Source organism: Rattus norvegicus, chromosome 5 (assembly GCF_021556685.1).
Source record: "Rattus norvegicus strain SHRSP/BbbUtx chromosome 5, alternate assembly SHRSP_T2T, whole genome shotgun sequence".
NCBI classification, from domain to species: domain Eukaryota; kingdom Metazoa; phylum Chordata; class Mammalia; order Rodentia; family Muridae; genus Rattus; species Rattus norvegicus.
The window spans coordinates 62896354-62923003 of NC_141538.1; the positions used below are offsets into that span (position 1 = coordinate 62896354).

Below are 26650 nucleotides of genomic sequence, written 5' to 3' on the forward strand. Positions count from 1 at the left end.
TCGGAGCTGGGGACCGAACCCAGGGCCTTGCGCTTCCTAGGTAAGCGCTCTACCACTGAGCTAAATCCCCAGCCCCAGCTAAATCCCCAGCCCCTTTTTTTTTTTCCAAAGCTGGGGACCGAACCCAGGGCCTTGTGCTTGCTAGGCAAGCGCTCTACCACTGAGCTAAATCCCCAACCCCCTCGAGCACACATTTCAAGTGCATGGTTCTGTCCTGTTCACATACCTTCAACATGTGTCCTGAGAGTTCAACCCTAGGTTTTAAGTTTGCTGTGTATCTTAAGTAAGCTTGTGACTTCCCATACCAACAGAACATACCCTCAGCTCTATGGTCCCCATCTCTCCTTAGATATCAGTGAACTGAATCTGGAGCTCTTTACTTAGTTACTTATTCAAAATGTAAACAACATGCCCAACTGACCAGTTTCCCCACCGCAAATGCCAGGACACCGTCCCTGTCACCTAAGGTGGCGATTGCAGTCATCCTCTGCTTTTTCTTCTAGTCAGACATTCAGTCACCATCAGGGCATAGAAAATCTTCATCCTTATCTCCTGGTTTCTGTCCCTTTGCTCAGAATTATATCACCTCTTATCACACACACAGGCACACACACACACACACACACACACACACACACACACACACACACACAGAGCCTGTTTCTCTGATTCTTCTCTAACTAAAGCACCCCATTACTATTTCCAGATTCATCTTCCTGTAAGGAGAATGTGTTCATGTGTCTCCCCAGCTCAGCTCTCTACAAAAGTTTAAATCCATACCCTGATGTTGGTCTCCTCTAGCCTTGCCTTCAATTTCTCCTCCATCTGCCTTTGCCCATTATGAAATTGCTGGTCTCCATGCCATCCCAGACATAAGTGTTTCTATCCTCAAATGCTTTTCCCCACCCTCTTTGTTCCAGTTTTTTTTTTTTTTTTTTGGTTCTTTTTTTCGGAGCTGGGGACCGAACCCAGGGCCTTGCGCTTCCTAGGTAAGCGCTCTACCACTGAGCTAAATCCCCAGCCCCCCCACCCTCTTTGTTACCTAGTGAACTAATGCTCATCCTTACATACTTGGGCTCACTGGAACTAGATATAATCTATAAGTTTATTAGATGCCACTGAACTGTCCATCACATGACTTCACCTGACTGTGGGACTCCCAGGCTGGCCTAGAACTGACTAGCCTAGCCTGGCCCTAAACTCATGATCTTGCCTCCCAAGTGCTGGTATCATAAGTGCATTCTCAGCCCAGCACTTGCCCTAACTTCTTGATGAGTATAAACCTGTCCTGTTTGTTTCTGTTCATGCCTCTGTCTGTGGCACTTATCAGAAGACATGGTAATCACGGTTTGTTTCATGTTAGCATATACCCCCAGTAGACGTCAGTTGGGCGAATGGCTGGGTGGTGGGATGACTGAAAGCTGCTGCTCTGAGGCCCGTGTATTCTTTCATGTGTGGATGCCTGTGGAGAAGTGTGCATGCAGTGTGCACCCTTGCATGTGGAGGCCTGAGGACAACCACAGGCGTCATCATTCTTAGCCATGCTGTCCAACTCCTTCGCAACCTTTTATTGGCCCGATGCTCCCCAATTAAGCTCAGCTGACTAGCCCGCCAGCCCCAGGTTTCAGCATGTCTCCAGTGCCCTGAGGCTGGCGTCCCAGGCATGAACCGTCACTTATAGCTAGCTGTGGGTGCAACTTCTGCATGGATTCTGGCATGGAAGACAGGTTTTCATGTTCATCTGGCAAGCACTTTACCTACTGAGCCTCTTCCCAGACCTATTTCTCTTTGTTTGTTTGTCTGTTTGTTTGTTTCTTGGTTTGTTTGAGGTAGGATCTCATTCTAGCCCAAGCTGACTTGGAACCTAATCTATAGCTCAGGACAGCTTTGAAGTCACATGTCAAAGCTCTCACATGAGTAGGAGAACCACCACACCCCATCCTTCCTTTGCCTAGCTAATATTTACCTGCCGTTTGGGTAACCTTCACTGTCAACATAATCTCCTATTCCTTAGTCTGACTTTTCCCTCTGTTAGAGAACCTTTCCCACAATTTAAACCTTTGATGGCTTATAGCCATTTTAATAATGGTTTGCTTCTCGGGCTTTTTATCTAGGCCGTGAAAGACCTCCCAGGGGAAAGAGCTGCATGCCGGTTTGGTGGAGGGCTGTTTTATGTACTGTTTGATTCTCACCGTCCCACAGAAGCCAAACACTTTATGTTTTTCATTGCTTACTTTTCCTAAACTTGATTCTTGCCTTTTCCTTTCAAAATGAAGTTCTCCCTTCTATAGGCAGTTTCCATTCAGCCTTTAGTGGCCTCGGGACCTCTTTTTGTGGCACGTGGTTACTCATGACCTCCCACATAAGGCATCTACAAAAGTAGAGTTTGGACCAGTTTTGTCCTCAGAGCCCCTGAGCAGTCAGCACCCTCTCTCAGTACTTTATATGCATCTTGCCTTGACTCTTCAAGCCTTAGTCTCTAAAGAAGGGCTAGACGTTAAGTACCACATTCAGGAGTGTGTGTGCAAAAAAGTTCACCACTCACCCTTGCCCTGCTCATGCTCTGAGGAGCAGGACAGTTGCCAGGTCTCTGGGGGAACAGTTAGTGGGCTTTAAATTAGTCCTCGGTTCAGTCCAAGTTGAGAAGGATATGAAGAAATATTTGGGAAGAGTGTTGATACAACTGATAGCTATGATTAGGGAACACAAAATATGGACACCCTGCTTATCACTAGGAAGTCTTTTAGAAAGCAGAAATAGATGAGCAATCTGCCGGCGCCAGAGCAGGGAGTGTGACTGCTCTGGGCTCCCATGGATCTCCGGGACAAAACATTACCCAAAGACCATGTAGGCCACATGACAAAGGACACACTTTTAGCTAACTGCTCTGTGCTCCCAACACGTGCCTGCCCAAGCTATCTGGATTCTCAAATGAAAGACACACACACACACACACACACACACACACACACACACACACACACACACACGACTAGCTCAATAACCCTTCCCACTGCCAGCAAACACTCCCCTCCGGTGCTCCTGAGTTAACATCTTTTAGAATCTATATTTCATCTCTGCTAACCCAAGCACAGTTGGGGAAGTGGCCTATGGGGCCTGATTCTCACATGTCGGCGGGCCTTTAGGTCTGGCCTTTCTTCTTCCCTGTCATGGCAATCTCTCCTCCCCTCTCTCTCCTGGATCCCTTGAGGAAAAGCTAAGTGTAGATATTTGCTGGGGTCTAGAAGCCCTTTGGGACAGCGTACATCAGGTAAGAAATTTCTTCTCCTCATCTCCCTGCTGTCCTGTTCAGACTCTGGAGAGATGAGGGTTGGCAAATTGGGAGGACAGAAAAGTGGGTGAACAGAAGCATCCACTGAGCTCCACTGTGTTTTCCACAGAACACGACTACCTGCAACTCAGCAGAGCGAGCTCAGGACCAAGGAAAAACATGCACTGTGGATTTTAAAAATTAAAGGGCTGCCTCAGTGGTAAGAACATGTGCAGGGGCTGGGGATTTAGCTCAGTGGTAGAGCGCTTACCTAGGAAGCACAAGGCCCTGGGTTCGGTCCCCAGCTCCGAAAAAAAAAAGAACCAAAAAAAAAAAAAAAAAAAAAAAAAAAGAACATGTGCTGTTCTTGCAAAGGACCTGGGTTTGATTCCCAGCACCCACATGGTGGCTCATGACATCCAACACCGTTAGGCATCCACAGTAGCACAAGGACATACATACAAGCAAAACACTTCTACATACACAATAATAAATAAAAATAATAATTTACCCAGGCTGTGTTGTACACTTATAATGCCAAGACTTAGGAAGCAAAAGCAAGAAGATTAGAAGTTAAAGGCCATTCTTAGCAGTTCAAGAACAATCTGAGCTATGTGCAACCCTCTCTCAAAAACCAAACAGAAGATCTCAATTCCATTAAATCACCTTAATTACTAAAATGAAAGCTAATGTGACAAACATCAATTACTGTCTAAAAATAACTAGAAATTTCATGGAATTCAGAGCCCAAGATACTGTCAGAGACAAACATCTTTTCAAATTTTTTGAGATGGAGTCTACCAGCATAGCACAGACTGGTCTAGAACTTGTGATTCTTCTGTCTCAGTCGCTCAAGTACTGGAATTATAGGCATATGATCCTTTATTTAGTCATTAAATGATTTTATACTTATCCCTCACTTCAGAAATTCTGTTCTTTGAAGGATCTAGTTATCCAGACACACACCGTCTTATAGCTTTCTAATTAGGCCTATAAATTACATAACAACGAGCTAGGTGGATAGATAGATGTGGTTGGAGCAGTGGAGAGCTTTAAACCCTGTTTGACATTTTGCCCAAGCTTCTCTCATAGAGAACAGGGTACAAAGGTGACATCAGGGAGACTGGGGCAATTATAGTTTTCTCTGTGTGGTACAGAAATGGCATGAACTAAGGCCATAGCAGTTGCGGGAAATCAATAGATAAAGGGTATACTTCAACTTTTATAACTTTTATTTTACGTGTACGGGTGTTTTGTCTACTTGTCTGTGCACCATGTGCATGCCTGGTACCCATGGAGGCAGAAGGCAGCGTGGGGTCCTCAAGGGGAGGAGAAGAGGAACTACAGAAGGATGTGAGCTGCCTTGTGGGTGGGTTCTGGGTCTCAAACCCCATTCTCTGGAAAAGCAGTCAGTGTTCTTAACATCCAAGCCATCTCTCCAGCCCTCATAAATAGAGGATATATTTTAAAGATAGATCCAAAGACCTTTGAGGATTCACTATGGAAAATATAGGTAACAATTTATCAGTCTCACTGAGGTACTCAATCCCTACCTCTCTGGTAATCAAGAGTATTGATTCCACTGATTCCTAGCCTTCCCACAGTTCCCAGTGAGTAGGAGTTCCTGGTTGGTCATCTTTGTACCACCTGACTCTACTACCTGTAGTAATACTTGGCCAGGTTCGATACATAACCCCGTGTGGCTTCGGTCTCTAGGATTAGATTTGGAGCTCTGAGAAACCAGTCAGTGATATAACAAGATAAAAGGCCACAGAATGGTCTGGACAGATGGCTGGGGTTAAGAGCACAGACTTCAAGAGGCCCTGAGTTTGATTTGACTTTAAGGTATACAACCCACAGAAATTACTGATTCTGTGGGGGAAAATAATTTGTCTGGGATCCTGGGAGGGGTCCTAAATGCTGTGTATGCCCCAAACCACTTCGTAAGTATCCGAAAATGTTTGAGGTGAGAACTGCAGGGGCTAGGAAGTGTCCCTTACTTACTGCTTTATGTCCCTGTTGAATACGGTTTTGAAGAGAAAGGTGCAGAGTGTGACCTTTCCAAGTTTCTGAGAGTCTGTTAACAGTTTGAGCCTAGTTTCCGTGTTTGGGCTAGCCACAGTAAAGGAGAAGCGGTTTCCATGTTTGGGCTAGCCACAGTAGAGGAGAACATTCTCCTTTACTCCTTTACTCAGACGAGCTTGTCTCCAGGGAACCCAACTCAGAATGCCCACCCCCACCCACTGGGAGGCTTTCTACTGGACTGAAACAATGCCTGTCTGCTTTATTTTTTTTAATTTTTTAAAGGATTTATTTATTGTATATGAGTACATGGTAGCTGTCTTCAGACACACCAGAAGAGGGCATCAGACCTCATTACAGATGGTTGTGAGCCACCATGTGGTTGCTGGGATTGAACTCAGGACCTCTGGGAGAGCGGTCAGTGCTCTTAACCTCTGAGCCATCTCTCCAGCCCCTGGCTGCTTTTCTTTAGGTCTCTGCTTTATTCTCATGCAGAACACGGCATACTTTGGATTTTCTTCTTATGGCAAATGCTGGTTACTTTAAGGTCACAAGGCTTCCTCCAGCCTTGATATGAGGGCTTGTGTCTGGTCTTATTGTACCTAGGCCACGCTTGATTGTTGTTCCTGGGAGTTCTGCTATTTTGTTGTTTTGTTTGGGAGTTTTGTTTTGGGGGGATTTTTTTGTTGTTGATGTTTGGGGATTTTGTTTGTTTTGGGATGGGGAAGGAAGAGGAATGGATCTGAAAGAGGTGTTGGGAGAGGGTCTGGAAAGAATGGAGGGAGGCCAACTGTGGTCAAATGTAGTGTATGAGAGAAGAATGGAGGCCTCAATTCTTGAAACTACATGACCTCTTATTTTTATTTTTTAGTTACTTTTAAATTTTATGTCTATGGGTGTTTTACCTACACGCATGTCTGCGCACCATGCCCGTGCAGACAGACCTGGATTCGATTCCTAGCACTCACATGGTGGCTCACAACCCGTGCTTGGGAGTCCTATGCCCTCTTCTGGCTTCTGCAGGTGCCAGGTGCCTCCTGTTGCCTCCCTCTTTTGGAAGAGCTAACAACCCCCTCCACTTTACCCTCGTACAAAATCGTCACGACTTGACTTTGGGACAGGGTTGTGGCACAGTTTTTAATCCCAGCCCCGGAGAGGCAGGCAGATCTGTGTTTGAGGCCAGCCTAGTCTAACTTACCGAGTTCCAGGCCAGTCAGAGCTACACGGTGAGACTTTGTCTCAGAAAACAGAAAGCAAGCTAGACAGCACTTCATCGTCTCTCTGTCCTTTCCAGGTAAGCCCAGAGTCATATGGAAAGGTCTCCATCATCCAAGCCTGCCCTTCCAGGGCCCCACCCACCACTTCTCACCCCTCAATGCTGTTTGCTCCTTTGCTTTCTCACATATGCCGATTCCTTCTACAGCTGTTTTTGCTTTTTGCTTGCTTGCTTTCTGAGAAATGGTTCACATGTCTGTAGCCTCATCTGGCTGGGACCCACCTCAAAGAACAGGTTTGCAGATATATTCGCTCTCCCTCCCCCTCCCCCCTCTCTCTGTTACTCAGATATAGGCCAGATTAGACCAGTAGATAAAGGCAGGTTTATTAGGAGGCAGCTCTGGGGTGGGGTTACTGATCTCACAGGTGGAGCTCAGTGAACTCACACATGCAGGCTAAAGCAAGGGTTTTACGAAGCTTAGGCGAGGAGTGTTGATATGCCAGCTAGGAGCTGGGATGGCGTCCATACACGGTCAAAAACTGGGCCCCTGGGCGGGCACTCCTGGGTGGGTTACTGGAAACAGGAGATGTGATGACATGTTATTAGCCTGGAGTTTTCCCTTAGAGGGAGGGCGGGGTTGGAGGAAAGAATGCGGGAAGGGGGTGGAGGATCCGTGTCGTTTGTGTAGGGTATGAGCAGAGGTTCCAGCCTAACACCTCAAACTCAGAGATCCATCTGCCCCTGTGGGATTAAAGGCACTGTGATACTGTGCCCAACAAACCTTTACCTCTCATTCTTTTTTAAGCTTTATTTTTTTATATATGAGTACACTGCAGCTGTCTTCAGACACACCAGAAGAGGGCATCAGATTTCATCATACAAATGGTTGTGAGCCACCATGTGGTTGCTGGGATTTGAACTCAGGATCTCTGGAAGAGCAGTCAGTGCTCTTAACTACTGAGCCATCTCTCCAGCCCCGCCCGCCCCCGCCCCCCCCCCTTTTAAAAAAACATTTATCATTCATTCTTTACGACTCAATTCCCAGCATTTCTGTGGCTGCAAGACAGTGTAACTTTAACCTGCTTCCTTGGCTGGCCTACCAAGGATGAGATTCCTAAAGGACAGGGCTCTCAGACTCTCGCCAGTTCTAGAATGGCTGCTGCTTAATGGGCAATAACTCCCGCAGAACGACTGCACTGCCCACTCCACCAGAAGCATCAAAGAGGCACTGGGATCCTTCATGTACCCAGCACAGCACGCGCTGCTCTCCAAGGCAGCAGGAGTATGGGTGCAAGATTCCACCTTGACTGTGCATAGGGTACTTTTTGAAAATACCAAATCCCAAGTGTCATCTTGCCCACACCACACCCCAGTGGCCGAGTCCACTGGTCTCAAGGGAGACCAGGCTTTCGTCTTTTGTCCTTGTTCCTTTTTTTTTTTTTCCCCTTTCTTTTAACATTTAAAAAATTTTTTTTCTTCATGATGTTCTCCTGGAATCCACAGTGAGGCTCGCCGCCTCGGCGAAGCTGGGGGCCACACGCACCTGCTCCGTAGGCACCCTGGTCTGCGCACCCGGCGGCTCCTGTTCAAGCACAGGGCGGCGCCGCACTCTGTCCGCTGACTCGTGGCAAAGCTGTGCGCGTGACTCGCGCTGTGCGCAGCGCCCCAGCCAGGGAGGTGGGCGCGCCCGCGGGCTTGGCGGGCCGAACCAACGCGCCTCGCGGAGGGGCCGCGCGAGGGCTGCCCAGAGCGGACCATCGGCACCACGCCTGCAGGGGGCGCCGGGCGTTACCAACGCGCCGAGCCGAGGGGAGCGGAGGGGAGCGCCGGCGTGGGCTACCACGCGACCCCTGGAGGCGCGTGGAGGCGCGAGACAACGCCGCCCGCGCGGAGAGACGCGGCCGACGAGAAACAAGGTAGGCGCGCCTCTCCCGAGGCTACCGGGGCCCTGGACACCCACTGCCTCCACACAGCGAGGGGTCCCTCGGGACGGGGCCTCAGCCTGCCAACCCACCCTGCCCTTCGCCAGGCTCCCTGCCTGCCCGCCCGCCCCGCCCTCGCGCCTCCCCTCTGCACCCTCTGGTCCCTGGTTCTGCTGCAGACCCTGCTGTTCAGAGGTCCAAGGAACCCTCCAGAAACACAGCACCAGCCGGCCCTTTGGGCACCACCCCAGGTCCACCCCCAACCGTCTCCACAAACTGTCCCCCTCCCCCGCCCCCCGAGACGCCCGGACCAGCTCGTGCCAGCCAACGCTGAACCCACATCTGTGTCCTCCCGGTGGGAGCACAGCTGCCTGTCATCTCGGGCAGTGACCTCAGTGGGTCCTCTGCGCCCTCCGCGCCTTTGGATCCGGGTTCCCAAGTTGCTCTTTGCCTGGCGCCGGCTTCATTCCTCTTTTGCCTGGCGCCGGCTTCATTCCTCCCTCACTCTCACCCTACTTTTATCTAGGGGAAACCTTTACTTCCCCAGTGCCCCATTACTATCCTCACCTGCTAAAGGGCAAGGTGATGGATCCAGTTGTCACAGACTAGCTGTGGATTCCCAAGGTGGCCCTGCGGACACGGAGAGGGCCATACATTCACTGCTCACCTTTGTTTCCCCAGTATCCAGCACAGTGCCTGGCACATAGTAGCATAAATTAAATACCTTATGGGCAGGTGAATGAATGAATGAATGGGTGAATGAATGAATGAGTGAATGAATGAATGAACGAACGAACGAACGAATGAACGAACGAACCAGTCTAATGCAGGGGCTGCAGAGCAGGATAGGTGTGTCTAGTTATATAAAACAGGAAGGGATTGTCATATGGGGGATTGGATTAGTTCAGTCTTTCGACCTAGGAATATACAAAATCCATTCGTTCTTCCCATTTCATTTGTATTCAGACTTCTATATACCTGCTGTTTATGTCGTTGTGTTTTTGTTTTTGTTTTTTTGTTTTTTTTTTTTTTGAGGGCAGTCTTAGGGCTGCAGAGATTCTTATTGGTTAGTTCCTTAGAGGTTACCCAGATAATCTTGAAAGAGCTTTGCCAGGGTTACAGCTGCTCTTCCTTGGAGACTAGATGCTCACCCTGGGGACGAATTCTGGAACTAGTCCTAGCCCTAAAGTCTGACTCTGTAGCTGGTGCTTCAGGCAGGTTGAAGGTGTGAAGGACCTTGGTTAGGGTCGGGTTTCGGGGACCTATTTTTGGCCCAGACTTGAAAGTAGGCGGTGTTGCTGGATTATGAAATAATGCTGCGAAACGGTAGCCGTTCATCAGCTAGGAAGTACTGCCTGGTCGTCCTAACGGCTTCCATCCAGGGCTCTGTAGAACCTAAGCAGTAGTGTGGCTTCACGGGAGGAAGCCATCTAAACACTCTTCCTAGTACCCCTTCCTGCTGCTTGGCCGTGAGCACTCAAAGCTTTGTTCTTGCTGCTTTTCTCTTGTTTTTATGTGGTGTTGAACGCCCTTTGGTGGTTGTTGTTTGGTTGTTGTTGGTTGGTTGGTTTTGTTTTGCCGGGGTCTTACTTTGTAGCCGCTGGCCAGCCTTAATTGAAGTCAATGACATCCACCTGCTTCCTCCTCCCAAGTGATGTGGGCCACCACACCCAATTTGACCATCGCTGTTTGACGGTAAGCCTGCCTTGGAGTATTTTTTTTCCCTTGACTGTGTCTGCTTTTGATTCTTCTACCCATTGACGTGTCTTTGTAAAAATTAAACTTTAGATCACAGAAACTCAGTGTGGGGAGGGGCTCCTGAGCCAAATTAAGTGCTATGACTTTTTACTTTTCTTTTGTGTAATCAGTTTATTTTTTAACAGACCTTTCTACCTTTTCTGGCCCAGCCTCTGTGTGGACCTCAGTAACCCCAGATCAGAACAGTCTAGATTATTGATTTTTCTCCTCAATACCAAAATGTCAGAGCACTGCCAGATAAGATTGTTTTCCAGTTAAATTTGAATTTCTGATAAACAACAGAGCCCTATAATTTTACTTGCTAAAACTGGCAACCACAGTTCATGGGGAGGCTTGTGTATTCTATTTTCCTCTCAGGGCTCACTTGCAAATTTAGGACAATAACTCACCCTTTCCCTGTCTTCCTGTTACTCATGCACAGTGACTCTGCATTCTGCTAAAAGTCACTTGACCAAAGAGGTCATGCAGTACATGCTAGGCTAAGGACAGGCTCTGGAAAATGCTCTGACTGCTCAAGTCAAGCTTACCCAGAAGGTGCCCACGCCAACAGTGGTTTGCAGTATTGTTTTTCCTATCCAGTGAGTCTGTCTTGCATGGGAGCACCTTTTGGGTGGCCAGGTATTCACGCTGCTCTAAGGCGCTGGCTTTGGGCGTTGAGTGTGGGATTCTAACAAGACTGTAACTGATAGCATATTCTCTGTTGTACCAAAAATTACTCCCCTTTTCCTTAGGATAAAACTTCATATTCGTATTGTCGGACAGCCATCTTCATCCGTTCTTAGAACAGTCGCCTTCTTCAATTTTTACTTGTTTATTTTTTTTAATGTGTATGGGTGTTTTGTCTGCACATGTCTGTGTACCAAATGCATGCAGGGAGCCCTTGTAGGCCAGGAGAGAGTGTCTAGTCCTCCTGGGGCCCGAGTTACAGATGGTTGTGAGCCAACATGTAGGCACTGGGAATTGAACTGAGGTCCTCTGGAAGAGCAGCCAATGCTCTTAATCACCGAGTCATCGCCTTAACCCCTTTTCCTCATCTTCTAAACTGACTGCCCCAGTGAGACTTAACTCCTCACTCCCCACTTCTCATCTCCTGGGCTCAGCATCCCATTTCTGCCTCTGGATTTACGTGGGTGCCACACATAAGTGGAATCATACCTCCCTTTGAAACTAGATTCTTTTACCTAACATAATGCATAATGTTTTCATAGTTAAGGCTGACTAACACTGTGTGTGTGTGTGTGTGTGTGTGTGTGTGCGCGCGCACATGTGCAAACATGTACATGCTACATTCCGTTTGTGTTGATTATACTTTGACCTTTTATGTGTTATGAATAATGCTGGAGTGAATATGAATGTGCAGATCTGTTTGAGATTCTTAAGTTTTGTGTTGTATATAAGAACTGAGTTGCTGGCCTATATGTTTTCTAAGTTTGGGTTTTGGGGGTTTTTTTTTTTTCAGAGCTGAGGACCGAATGTTTTTTTTTTTTTAATTACAAGAACCAGCAAAGTTTCTCAGATGCTGTACCATTCCTCACTCTCCTCAGTGTGGGAGGACTTTTCCAACACTTGTGATCCTATAGGTTTTAAGTCGCTGTCCTTCTGAGTATAAAGTAATGTCGTCGTTGTAGGTCTTGTTTGTTTTGTCATTCTGTCTCACAATGCCAGGGATCAAATTCAAGCTAAGACACAAACCCTTTGTTCCACATTGAGACAGGCCTCCTGGGATTGCCGTTGACCTCAGGGTATAGTCGGAGCAGGCCTTGAGCTAGTGATCCTCCTGCCTCAGCTTCTCAGGTGGCTGCCATTGTTTTATTACAACTTTTTCATACATCCACCACTGTAAATTGTTCATGTTCTCTCCTTCCTCTCAGGCTCCTTCCAGGAGGCTTTGTTCGCCCTCCACTGATGCTGAGCTGTGAGACACGGTTTTGAACTGTTTACTGGCCGTGTGTAGCTCTTCTTTGGAGAGATGTCCACTCAAGTCAGAGCCCCGTTTTGTACTGGATTGTTTTCTGTGGCCAAGTTACATGGGTTCTTTACATATTTAAACATTAACCTGCCAATCAGATAAGTGCTTTGTGACTATTTTCTCCCATTCCATGAGCTGGCTTTTCGATAGTTTATCTTTTTGTTTCTTTTAGAGAGGATCTATTTAGGCTGGCTTTGAACTCAGTGTACAGGTCTTTTATTTCTTTGACTAAGTTTATTCTTAAGTATTTTTTTTCTTTTTGATGTTATACTATATACGGAATCATTTTCTTAATTTCCCTTTTGGTTTTTTTCATGGTTAGTGCACAGAAGCACAACTGATTTTTTCCATGTTAACTTTGTGTCCTGCAACTTGGCAGAATTTGTTCTAACTGCTTGTGGAATTTTGGGGTTTTTCTGATTGTGGGATCATTTCCTCTGGATATAAAAATAATTTTACTGGGGCTGGGGATTTAGCTCAGTGGTAGAGCGCTTACCTAGGAAGCGCAAGGCCCTGGGTTCGGTCCCCAGCTCCGAAAAAAAGAACCAAAAAAAAAAAATAATAATAATTTTACTTATTTTTTAATTTGGATGTCACCTACTTACTTATTCACTGGCCTCAGTTCCTTGGCTAGGCCTCCTGGTAACTGTTGCACAGAGCTGGCAAAGTAAAATGTAGTTACTTATAAACCCCAGTCCTTATGGATATGACGGTCTAGTATCTGAGTCCCCAGTTGACACCTAGGGAAAAAAGCTGGTCTATTAATTAACAGTAGAGAATTATGGGGCTGGAGGGGTGGCCCAGCTATGAAGAGCGCTTGGTGCCCTGTCAAGGACCAGAATTCAGTTCCCAGCACCCATCAAACCACCTTACAACTGCCTGTCACTCCAGCTCCAGGAGATCCGATTCGCTGTTTTCGGCCTCAGTGAGCACCTGCACATATGTGTGCAGATATACACACAGACACACTTACATGTAATTTTTTTCATCTTTAAAAAACAGAATGGCCGGGGGCTGGGGATTTAGCTCAGTGGTAGAGCACTTACCTAGGAAGCGCAAGGCCCTGGGTTCGGTCCCCAGCTCCGAAAAAAAGAACCAAAAAAACAAAACAAAACAAAACAAAACAAAAAAAAAAAACAGAATGGCCAAAGAAAAGTTACATTCTAAACTATGTAGTCTAAATAGAACAAAAGTACCTAATATATTTTAGAAGGATTTGTATGCCAAAATAGTTAAGGCTTTTTGTTTTCTTTTATATTTTATATCCCCATGTACACCTGGTGCCCCTTGGAAACCAAAAGAGAGCATCAGAGTTCTAAGTTGCTGGGAACCAGTCGCCTACAAGAGCTGCACAAGCTCTCAGTCAAGGAGAGTGGGAGGGAGAGTGATGGGTCTGGGCTATGTAAATGTGTAAAATTGTTGGTGGGTAAAATAAAGTCCTAGCTCCCCTCTTGCTACAATGTAGTTATCCTAGGCCACTGCTGCAAAGGCCACATTTATTTGCTGTAGAGCTAAACCGAAAAGGCTACAGCTGGAATCTTAAGAGATCATTCCAAGGGCCCTAGAATGTTTGTTGTTACTAGTTTTGAGACGTGGTCCACTATGTAGCATGGGCCGACCTCAACCTCAGGATTTCCTTGCCTCGCCCAGCCCAGACTGCTAGGTTTACAGCATGTGCCAGACTCTAGAAAGCTGTCTGTTTCTCCCACTGAGTTATGGTCCCAACTAGCAAGAAGCTAAGAGACATGGTTGGGTTAGGAGCCCGCAGCCTGTGATCGAGCTACACAGCTGTGCAGCCGTGGTCTGAGAGAAACATTACCAAACCCTCAGGGCATGCATACAGTCCTAAAATTCCTAGGACACTTGGGGCCTGAAACCAGTGAGCTGCGCAGAGCCAGCTGAACTATAGATCCTTTCCTCCTTTTACTAAAGCCTAAACTCCCTTGTCAACCTGTTTGATGTAGGCCAGAATTAAAAGATGTTTTTCTAGTCATACTTTCTTGTTTGCAATGTGACAACGTTGGGTTTGAAATAAACACACATAGAGTTTAAATATATGTGTGCATATAAACACTAAAAACTTGAAGCCTCTGCACCCCATCTCATTTGATTAGAGCTTTCTTCCTCTGTATTTACCTAGACATATGCTTTCAGATTTTAAGATGGAAAAAAAAATCCATCTGCATCACCCCTGAAATTCTTGTTGGGAAGCGTAGCGTAAGGCCCAGGTGCTTACCTACCTAAAAATACTCCTAGGGATGGGGGCTCAGCAGGTATGAGCGCTGGCTGCTCTTCTAGAGAACACAGGTTTGGTTCCCAGCACCCATGTTGTGGTTAACAGCTATTTGAAACTCTAGCTCCAGGGGATCTGAGGCTTTCTTCTAGCCTCTGCTGGCATATAAATAAAAAGAAAGCGTTTTGTTTTGTTTTGTTTTGTTTTGTTTTGTTTTGTTTTGTTTTGTTTTCTGAGACAGGGTTTCTCTGTGCCCCCGTGGCTGTTCTGGAACTCACTCTGTAGACCAGGCTAGAATTCCAAGTGCTGGAATTAAAGGCATGAACCACCACTGCCCAGCTTAAAACAAATCATTTTTTAAAATCCATAGGTAGGCCAAAAAAAATCCCCAGGAAGGGCAGATCCTGTGGGGTTCATGGACCACTCTGGAAAGTGCTGCTCTTCCAACTGTAGTCTCAGCTCTGATGATGTAAGGGGTTTTCTTGTTTGGTTTTACTGTTACTGTTTTCTTTTGTTTTGTTTGTTTTGTTTTGACTCGTGGTCTCACTATGTAGCCCTAGCTGACTTGGAACTCACTATGTAGACCAGGCTGGCCCTGAACTTGCAGAGATCCACCTCTCCTTCCTCCCAACACCACAACCAGCTAAAACAAAAATCTGAGAAAAGCTATATGGAGTGGAGAGATGGCTCAGCTGCTAAGATCACTGGCTACTCTTGTGGACCCAGGTTCAGTTCCCAGCAAATAAGTAACATCTCCCAGCCACCAGGAACTCCAGCTCAGGTCACCCTCTTCTGACACGCTCTTCTGACACCCTCTTCTGGCCTCCTGGTGCAATGAGGAGGTCATATATATGTGGTGCAGTGCATGATGCAATGCATAAATACATGGTTCAATGCATACACACAGGGTGTAATGCATACATACATGGTACAGTGCATACACACATGGTACAATGCTTAAATACATAGTACATGCATACATACACAGTACAATGCATACATACATGGTGCATGTGTGTTGCTGTAAAATTATAAAAAAAGGGCTTTTACCCCTACTACATCCAGCACCACAGTGCCCCAAGATATCTGCTAGATATCTTGCCAGAAACACACATCCCAACTCCTTGGCGGCCAGTGTCTCTGCCGCCACAGACTCTCCCAAAGTTAAATCACCACAAGAAAGAATACACAACACAATAACCTCACCTAAACATACAAAGCCCTGTACACATCCATCCCTTAAGAACATTCATAACAACCTGTAAATACGCAGAGAGGAATGTTCTCTTGGAGGCGGCTTCTCCTCAGTCTCCTCCTCTTCCCTCAAACTTTTCTCCCACCCATTCTTCCTTCTCATCCAGTGTCAGGCCTCCTTCTATCCTATACCCACCCTCACATGTATGACATCCTACACACACGGATACATAAATACATGGTACACATACATGGTACAATGCATACATAAATACATGGTGCAATGCATACATACATGGTACAATGTATATATACAAGGTGCACATGTATACATAAATACATTTGCAGTGCATACATACATGGTGCAATGCATACATACATACATGGTGCAATGCATACATACATGGTGCAATGCATGCATACATACATGGTGCAGTCCATACATACATACATGGTACAATGCAGACATAAATACAGGGTGCAATGCATACATACATGTGTAATGCATTCATACATACATGGTACACATGCATACATACATGGTACATGGTACAATGTATATATACAAGGTGCACATGTATATATAAATACATGGTGCAGTGCATACATAAATACATGGTGCAATGCATACATACACAGTGCACATATATACATGCAGACAAAATGTTCATACACATAAAGTAATTTTTTTTAAATTTTGGAGGCACAGTCTCATTATTTAGCCATGGGTGGCCTGGAACTCATATGTAGACCAGGGTAGCCTTGAGTTTACAGAGATCTATGTGCCTCTTCCTCCCAAATGCTGAGATTACAGGTATGTTGTACCTGGTGCCAATGGAGTCTCTGAACCCAAGGTCTCTCAAAAACCTAGGAAGAACTCACTCTCTTAGTGGTTTTGAAATTATAAATTTATTAAAAGGGATTGAGGGGCCAGAGAGACGGCTCAGTGGTTAGGAGCACTGGCTACCCATCCAGAGGACCCAGGATCCGTTTCCAGCACCCACATGGTGGTTCACAGCTATCTGTACCTCTAATTACATAGACTCTGGCCTCTGAATACCAGACATGCACATGGCACAGACATACATGCAGGTAAAACACAGGAGATAGCAATGTTTTAAATGTGTGGATGACTGAAGTCTAGATTATATTTATTGAGGAGTGTTTTAAATATTCACATTAACAAATTAGTTTCATGCAGAAATGCCTGGAATGTTTGTGAAAGTCCAGGCAGGAAAATGATTGGTATTTCAGAAGAGATAACATTGGCGTGGCTGGAAGTATCCACCATGGTGGCTAACCTGAGTTCACTGAGATACTGGGACAAACAATATATATCAGAGAGGTAACAGGAAATGAAACCAGACAGTCGATGATCAAGAGTTTATGGAAGGCTGGAGATGGCATGTGTCACCAGCACTTTGGAGGCTGAGGCTGCAGGGTCATGAATTCAAACCCGTCTGGACTGTAGAGGACATTTGAGGCCAGTACTGGCCCTGGGACCAGATTCTGTCTCAAAGAAGTGGGAGGGAGAGTAAGTATCAAATGGAGAATCAGATACATAGAAACATGGTGAAAACCTGGTCCTGCCACCTGCGACAGAGATTTGGTGTCAGGGGATAAATAGTAAGTAATAAACAGTGAGCTTAGTTATGAAGCCATGTAGCAGTCGTTTCTGATGAGAAGCAGTCCCCAGCTACTGTGTACTGCCCTGCCTGCGCTCCAGCGACACCGCCGTTCTGTTTCCTTTCTGACAGGGCCTTGCTATGGAATCCTGGCTGGCCTGAATTTGTTAAGTAATCTAAGTTTGTCTCAAAGTCATGAACTTCCTGCCTCTGCCTCATGCATGGTTCCTACATGCAGGCATGTGCCACAGCGCCGAGACCCTCTGTCCGCCCTTGTCTGACCTCATTTCCTGTTCTCTGGTTGTTTCTGCAAAGATCACCAGTGGACTCCACGTCGTGTGCCACCATGCTAGAGAGTAACCACTGCTGTCAGTCCCTCACTGTTTCACTAGCTCTGTCCCCGCTTCTAAACAATACATGTATGTACTCCTTCTTTACTGATTCATTTTGTAGCCCAGGCCACAGCAGTTCTTCTTCCTTCTGGGCACTGAGATTACAGCACGGACCACCATTCCTGGCTTACAGCATCAGCATGGGTGTGTGTGTGTGTGTGTCTGTGTGTGTGCATGCCTGTGTGTGTGTGTGTATGTGTGTTTGAGTGTGTGTATGTGAGTGTGTATGTGTGTGAGTGTGCATGTGTATGTGTATGAGTGTGTGTATGAGTGTGTGTATGTGTTTGAGTGTGTGTATGTGTGTGTATGTATGTGTTTGAGTGTGTGTATGTGTGTATGTGTGTGAGTGTGCATGTGTGAGTGTGTGTGCGTATGTGTGTGAGTGTGTGTATGTGTGTGTATGAGTGTGCATGTGTGTGTGAGTGTGTATATGTGTGAGTGTGTATGTGTGTATGTGTGTGAGTGTGTGTATGTGAGTGTGTATGTGTGTGTATATGTGTATGTCTGTGTGCGCATGCCTATGTGTGTGTGAGTCTGTGTGTGTGTGTGTGTGTGTGTGTGTGTGTACTTCTGAGCAGGGCCTGTAGCCCAGGTTCACTAAGATCTCACTGTTTACCGCCTATCAGATCTTGAGCTCCAGCCCCTCCCACAGATGCCTCCCAAATGCTGGTGTCCTGGTCCTTCATCCCCTAACTCAGTGAGTTTTAAACCTTTTAATGTCCTAGCATGGAAAGCAAAACCTTAGCATTTATAAACCACCTTCTTCACAAGTCCCAATCAAATTAGTATCTTGCATTTTCTGTGAGACATAGTGGTCTGTGAACACCTATTATTACTGTGCACTTTATTGTGTGACTTTTAGTACCTTCTGTCTCTCTTTTTTTCTTAATTTTCTATATGATTTGTTCCTAATTCTCCCTAAAGTCTTTGGCAGAACTGTGAAAATACCTTATAGTGTCATTTTCTGAATGGTTGAACATGTTTCTTCCTCCTCTGCCTAGAGCCTCTACCTGTTTAAATGCCTTTCAGGCCTAAGCCTAAACATCCTCCGGCTTCCCTCCTGCTCATTCTGGCCCAGGTCCCGTGCCTATTCCTTTACCGTGTTATGTTTGTGTGCGATTGGGATTCACCATCCTCTACAGCCATATTCTCAACCTCCCAAGTGCTGAGCATGTTAATACAGTTCCCCATGCTATGCTGACCCCCAACCAGACAATATTTTCATTGCTACTTCATAACCATAATTTTGCTACTGTTGTAAATCATAATGTAAATATCTATATTTTCCAATGGTCTTAGGCGACCTCTGTGAAAGGGTCATTCGACTCCAAGGGGATCTTCACCCGCATGTTGAGAATCATTGCTTTGTATGAATATAAACTTTTACCTTTTGCCAGGATTGTTGAGGCTTGAGGGAGTCCTAAATTAAAGCATTGATAAATAAGACTCTTCTTCCTCCTCCCCTTCTTCTTCCCCCTCCCTCTTTATCCCCTCCCCTTCCCTCTCCTCCTCCTCCTTCTTCTGAGAAGGGGCCTCTCTATGTAGCCCTGGCTAACCCAGAACAGACCAGGCTAGCCTTAAACTTGCAGAGCTCCACTTGCCTCTCTGCCTTATGAGTCCTGAGATTAAGGCATAGTCACCGCGCCCATCCAGAGCTTTCCAAAGCAGTGCTGTGGGGATGCCGAGGGTCGGGTGCTATTCTGTGTGGAAGCAGATTTTGAAGGAGACCCTTGCTAGCCCATGGGCTCACGTGAAGGACTCACTGTGTTCTGTTGACAGTGGGCAATTCGGGTGGCTATGTTCCTAGATGTGTTTATTGGACGGGGAGTTTCTTGATTTGCAGATAGCATCAAATTCACTCTACCTTTCTTTCTCTGTGTTCTCTTGGGATACTTCCTATGAGAGAGTCACTTCACAGTTTACAGAGAACTGAGTTGAAGAAAAGTCAAAGAGTGTGACGACGCAGTCACCTCCTGAACAGACAACAGTGGCATGGTAATGGCATGGCCCCCTGCTCGACATTAGTACCAGAAGGCAGGAGCAGGCGTTTGGATTGGAGCAAAGGAGATTCCTCATCTCTATTTATGATACTTGTAATTTACAGGGCCCTCCCTAAGTACCAGTCACTGTCTTTGACATCACAGGCCTTTCCCCGCAACTCTTCCTTCCACCCGTAAGAAAGATATTAGTGTCTCCATTATAAAATGAAGCAGAAGGCTTGGTGGTTAAGGGCACTGCCTGCTCTTTAAGAGGACCTGGGTTTGGTTCCCAGCAGCCACATGGTGGCTAACCATCACCTGTAACTCCAGTTACAGGGCATCTGATGCCCCTCTTCTGGCCTCCAGTGCTACCAGACACTCATGTGGCACACAGACATACATCTAGGCAAAAGACCCATATATATACAAATTTATAAATAAATAAGTCTCAATTTTTAAATGATTTGATACTGAAAATTTTATATACATATATATATATATATATGATTTGTTTTTGTTGATTGTGTGGTTACATCATGTAAGTATGTATGTGCATGATACCAGTGGAAGCCAGAAGAGGCCATCAAATAATCCCCTGGAACTGGAGTTGTGGATGGTTTTGTCAGTGCTGAGAACACAACCAGGTCCTCTATAGCAAGTGGTCTAACCACTGAGCAACCTCTCTAGCCTACTTTATATTTGTGCATGTTCACTACTGGGAATTGAACCCAGAAACTTACACGTCAGGCAAGACACATCTCTCTCTCTCTCTCTCTCTCTCTCTCTCTGTTCATTCCCAGTGACTTTTATGATTTAACTGTTTGGAATGCAGCCATTCCCAAGGCCCAAATGATAATTTGCATATTCCTGTTTCAGTGGGGGCTGTGCGAGGCAGGCACGCACGCTGCCTCTCAGCGACATTCACAGCCCAGCCTGCATAGCCATGCCTGAAGTGGGAAGGACGTCCGTGTACTTGCTGGGTTGCAGTTGCTATGCTGCTGGGTTGGGCTGTCGGATCCCCAAGATCCCGCCTCTTTTGGAATGGGCACTGAAGTCCTGACACCAGTGGACTTTGTTTTGGCAAAGGGGCTTGTTCTTGTTGTGAGATTTGTCTGTAAACAGATTATGCAACACTCCGTCCCCACATGAGCCTGGTGGGGCTGCGGTTGGCAGTGGGGGCGAAGAGTCATGTTCCCTAGGCCAGAAGCTCCCTACCTCTAGAGATGGCCCCAGTATAGGTTAACCAAGCAGGCAATGCCCAGCCCTTCCTTGAAATTCTAAACAGTCTGAGGAGTCTTCCAGAGGGAGTTGGAAGAACTCCCAGCAAGGACAGCAGTCTTATGTAACTTTACAGACTGCTGCCCTCTTTTCCCCCCTGCCCTTTTAAGGAAAAAAACAAATTGTTCCTCGACCAGTGCTGGACTCTCTGCCACACATCCTGCATTCTTTCCTCGATACTCAGCAGCCCTCGTGAGCAGCTAAAGGCAGAATTGAAGACTGTGGGGTTAAAGGGTGAGGTAGGAAGAGGGCTGCAGGAGGAAGGGACGTGGAGCTGGCTGTTCTGGGTCTCACGCTGCAGCTCTAGGCCCGGCCGGGAAGAAGTCCCAGAGGTCAGCTGATGCATGTGTTTCCCCTTCAGCATTCCCACACCCCAGCCAGGAAAACCGGAATTGGACTGTAAGCTGTCTACACTCTTGTGATAGCTGCCGTCCTGTCTGGAGGAAGACCTCCTTCCAGTTCAGAGAGAGCCTGACATGTATGAGGTCAGGACACACTCTAAGTATCCACTGTGTGTTAGGCTAGGCTAGGTAGCTACACCAGAAAGGATGCATGCAGCCAAAGAGGAAAGAAAACAACGCAGAACATTGTTAAAACAGTTTATAACCTCGGGGCTGTATGCGTGCTCATGGTTTTATAGCTCTTGATCGTAAGGATGACCACCAGGCTTGTATTCATCTGTGAACCATGGTGCCCATCAAGGAGTAACAAAGCTATAGGAAAATAAGGGTTACCTAGACAACTCCAGAGCAGTTTCTAGATAGCACGGAGGTGTGGGCTGGAGAGGTGGCTCAGTGGTTAAGAGCACTGACTGCTCTTCCAGAGGTCCTGAGTTCAATTCTCAGCAACCACATGGTGGCTCACAACCATCTGAAATGGGATCTGGTGCCCTCTTCTGGTGTGCCTGAAGACAGCGACAGTGTACTCATATACTTAAATAAATCTTTAAAAAAAAAGAAGAAGAAGAAGAAAAATAGATAGCACGGAGGTGGTAGAAACCGCAGGGCAAAGGGTGAGACTGAAGGAATTGTGGAGGGGCAAGTATACCTTGAGAAGTTTGGGTTTTATATAAACCTCTAAATGTATATAATTGTGTCGGCGCCAGCACCGACCTGGTACCGAGAATCAGGCGAAAGCCTACGGGATGAAAGAAACACACATACACACACACAGGTTATCGTGTCAAGCCAGGAGAGGGAGAGAGAGAGAGAGAGAGAGAGGAAGAGCGGAAGGAAGAGTAAGAGTGAGAGGAATAGTGAGAGTGAGAGGAATAGTGAGAGTCTCCTGTAGCTTTATTCACCACTTATATACCCAAGTCTCCAGGTAGAAAATAACTGGGAAGCACAGTGGGAAACCCTGGCTCGTGACTACCTGGCTCGTGACTTCGGTAACAAAAGACCAACTACGAGACCTGAATTAATTAGGGAGAAATCCCAGAAGACCAGCCTAAATCTCAAGGATAAAGGCTGAGGAAGTAAAAGGCAGAAGTGAATTGACCACCACCCAGGTGTGGTCCAGGTGTGTCAGTTCCACATGCATCAGCCAGGCTCAGCAGAGGTCATGCAGTGGAGATATCGGGTGTTTACTACTTGGTCTTTTCTTCCTGTGCCGTAAATACATGGGAGAGGCCTCTGTCCAACAATCCCATGACTTCTTAACTGTGGCCATGCAGTTACAAAGCAGCCAGGCCCAAATCCAATATGGCACTACATAATTGGACAATTTACAAAGCACAGTATGGCATGCCTCCGAATTTACATACTGTAAAATGATCAGGTCAGAGTAATCGCCTACCCGTCACCTTAAACATTTGCCAAAGTCCTCTCCGATTGTCGTTTTGTAATATCCAGTCAGTTGTGCTGTTAAGAGTTTTTAAGCCAAAGAGTAACGCAGTAGACGTCATTTTAAAAGGATGACTCGAGGTTTCGAGTTAGACGTTGTAAAGATTCAGACAACCAACCGATAATTAAAGGTTACTCTTTAGTGGCAAGAAAGATGGAGAACGGTGGACAGGATCAGAAAGACTTGATTCTTGAGATGTGGTCAGATATCTAAAGTAGAATATATATAATATATAAATATATTTAATATTCAGTAACAGAAACCCAAACTGCAACTTTGACGGGATGAGGAGTTTACTTCTACATGGCAGCTGCGAAACTCCAGTCCTGGCCTGGGAGGCGTTCGATCAACCTATAGCCCGCTAAGGGCTCACAGTCCTGGCCCCAGCAGGGTTCTGTGCTGCCTCCCGGGGGCCATCTTTATGGCCCTAGACGGTGGCTGTAGTCAGCACACCTGCCCTACTAGAGAGAGGAAGGATCCATCCTGCAGAGACTGCCCCAAAGGCTGCACACTTCCTCCACAAGCACACTCCTCTCTGGGCTACAAGGGAAGTGGGAGCGTAGAATTTAACCTGTTCAACACCGTGCTCAGCAAGGCGACCAAAGCTGAGAAAGAGTAAGCATGAGTGTTTGATTGGCAGCTAACAGTCTGGGCTTTGGGAAGGTAGGAGTTTAATTCAGTTCAGCCCAAAGTGTCTGCAGAATAGCAGAGGGGACACCAAGCACTTGAAGACACTTCTTTAGTGATGAGGCAAAGGTGAATTTATTTACATTCTAGTCTTCTGAAATTGAGTTCAAATAAGCCACCAGGTTAAATGTAAATATAACCATATTGATTTGAGGTCCATCACTAGTGTAAGAACTTGCCGAGCTCGTGACTTTTAATACCTTGTTGTTATTTATTAATAGTTTATTAATAGTCATATCATTGCAAAGGGCAAACCAACAGTTCACTGTTATTTTACAACAAAATCTAAAGAAGTCTCAGGGCATTTACCTAGTGCTCCTCTCCTCCGAAGATTTGAGCGGTGATCACCGAGGTGAGGACAGAACTTTAGAGTGAGTCAGACCAGAGCTCCAAGCCCAGCTCTGCTCCTTTTGGCTCTGTGATCGGGGATAAACTTAATCCCAGACCGTGTTGATTTCCTCAGCTGCAAAGTCAGGCTAGTATGCCTACGCTGCACGGTTATTGTGACAATTAGAAATGTGTTTATGACCAACAGCTAGCACTGTGGATCACATAGCTGATAAGTCAGGGTTAATACTATAAGGATTAACTATTTAGCTGTCAGCCATTTCTTTCTTTGCAGTACATAGTACCTGGGGAGATAAAATTCCAAAGATTCATAACCACTTCCACATCATTCACCGGCTGCTTCTCTAGCAGTTTGGTTCCTCTTTACAATGTCTGGAACGACTTGTGATAACTCGTACATTCAGGGAGTTCTGTCTCTGCTCAGAAGGACCTGAGCCCTACCCTTGGATTTTTTTTTTTATCCATATTTGCTGTATCGAACCCCCTTCCATAGCATACAGGGAAGTCAGGGAGAGGTAGGTCCCTGAGGACTTGAAAGCTGGGAATGGAGGGAAAGGCCCTGCAGGAGCACAGGGTGGTGTTACTGAGCAGAATTAGAGAGACGGTTTAGAACTCTAGAATGATAACGCAGACACACCTGCTCTCAGCCACGTGGGAGAAGAAAGTTTCTTGGCACACTCACGACAGGCAGAATTCCTAGATGTCCCGTCTTACATAGTGGAGGCGTTAGGATCTAAGACTACATACATACATACATGCATGCATGCATGCTTACATATGTTCATACATACATACAAACATGCTTACGTATGTACATATACATACATGCTTACATGTGTTCGTACATACATACAAACATGCTTACGTATGTACATATACATACATGCTTACATGTGTTCATACATACATTGATACATGCTTATATATGTTCATACATACATGCTTACATATGTTCATACATACATGCATGCTTACGTATGTTCATACATACATGCTTACATATGTTCATGCATACATACATACATACATACATACATGCTTACGTATGTTCTTACGTACATGCATACTCACTCTAGATCTGGGGCCAGCAAATTATACTCCAAGCCATGTGGTTTTGCTATGCTTTTACTAAGAATAGTTTTTACTTTTTTGTTTCTTTGTTTGTTTTGGTTGGTTGGTTTTGGTTTTGTCCAGAGAGGGTTTCTCTGTGTAGCCCTGACTGTCCTGCTCTGTAGACCAGGCTGGCCTCAAACTCACAGAGATCCATTTGCCGCTGCCCCTGCCTCCCAAGTACTGGTATTAAAGGCATGGGGTGATTTTTACATCTTTAAAGGGTTGCTCATTTCAAATTTTCTGACAGTAAATTTCAGATGTTCTTACCACAAACAAAGATTAAGTATTTGGGGTGGTGTTTATATGATTTACTTCTTTTACATTACATTCATGAATCATAACATCACTTTGAACCCCATAAGTATATGACGATGAATGGTCAATTTACAATAAAATGTTTTGTTTTGTTTTGTTTTTTTAAAGAAAAACCCAGGAGTGCATTGCAAAACCTGTAGAGACCAAATATCTGCTCTCTGGTCCTTCCTGGGTTGAGGTTGCTGGTCCTTAGCTAGGCCCCTTCTCTGAAGGAAGGTGGGTATAGTTAGAGCTGGCAAGGGAGGTCCACACATCTGTGTTGGATCTCAGGGAAGGCTGTGGCGGTAAAAGTGCATTGGTGTCAATGAAGAATAGATTTCTTCTTCTGTCTCTAAGAGTTGTAGAAACCCAGCCAGCTGAGGAGTTGCAGGACAGAAAGAGCAAAGGCTTGTGCCGGGCCTGGGGTACAGTGCCGCCTTTGTTCCAGGCGTCATTGTTACTTTCTGGGGCCTTTTAAACTGAGGCCGGTAAGTCCTGCTGCCAAATGTTCCTCAAGTGGAACATTAGCCTCAAACCAGTGACCTGGGTCACCACAATCTAGAGTTAGGTTTGCGGCTCCCCTGTAGAGCAAGGGGGCTCGTTCCCTGCTGTCTTCGTGGTTCTGCCTTCTTTCTTACACATCAGTGCAACCACTGCCTTCTTTGCTAAGCAGAGTCTTACCTGTTCACCTGCTTCTCAAGCCCACTCTTCTGCATGGCCACCATCCTAGAAGAGGGAGAGGCCCGGGAGGAAGCCAGGCGCTCTACCTGACTGCGTGAATCATTGCAGTTCTCAAATACTTTGGGTCAAATACTTCATTTCATAACATTTACATTTCCCATTTTGTTTTGTTTCCTTCAAATCTTGTCCTTGCTTCCCACCAGAAGATAACTACGAGTAGAGCCTTTTCCAGGTGGCAAACCTGGAGCTTGTGAGGACAGGTACCTGACCCGGCACATCAGAGGAAACGGGGAGACTGAAAGCTGTGTTCTGTTCCTCTCCTCATGCAGCCTGCCATGACCCGGGGCACACTAGCTTCCAGAGGGAGCTGAGCTCAGACGCCTCTATCACCAGTGATCAAATCTGGTTGTCTCTTGGGCTGCGTTGCTTCTCTGGTGATCGGGAAGACGTGCCTTGAGTGACCAAAGAAGAATGTATTGACTGAGTTCACACCCTGGCTCCTCAAGGCAGCTGGTGCCACTGAAGTGGCCGTGAGTCAAGCAGAGCCAGGAGGCGAAGGAGCCATGGTTCCTACGTGCTTGTCTGATGTTTGGCACCTCGGCATTCCTACCTGACTCGTGGCACATTTTTATCATTCTTCAGCAGTCTGCCGTGCGGAGAGTAGCCTCATTAGGCAAGTCTATATCTATTTACGCGAGCTGCCCAGCTGTCTGCTTCCTGTCAGCCTGGTGGGGCAGGGGGAGAGCTGTCAGGAGCTGCCTTGCAGGGAGGTGATGGCAGCAGCCTTGGGGTTCCACTTGCTGTAGTCAGCATATATACAGTTACC

General features: G+C 46.2%; 1 protein-coding gene across 5 annotated transcripts in view; it reads left to right on the plus strand.

The window, feature by feature from the left end:
* The first annotated feature begins 8282 nt into the window (after positions 1 to 8282).
* The window catches only part of Rusc2 (RUN and SH3 domain containing 2), a 47121-nt gene continuing 28753 nt past the window's right edge, over positions 8283 to 26650 (plus strand). For 4 of the 5 annotated variants that reach the window (XM_087551083.1, XM_087551086.1, XM_087551081.1 and 1 more), the window contains exon 1: positions 8283 to 8425. The gene's annotated coding sequence lies outside the window, so the exon portion shown is untranslated. Of the gene's footprint in view, positions 8426 to 9767; positions 10127 to 26650 lie in introns of those variants that run through there. The other variant, XM_087551084.1, reaches the window with a different exon arrangement.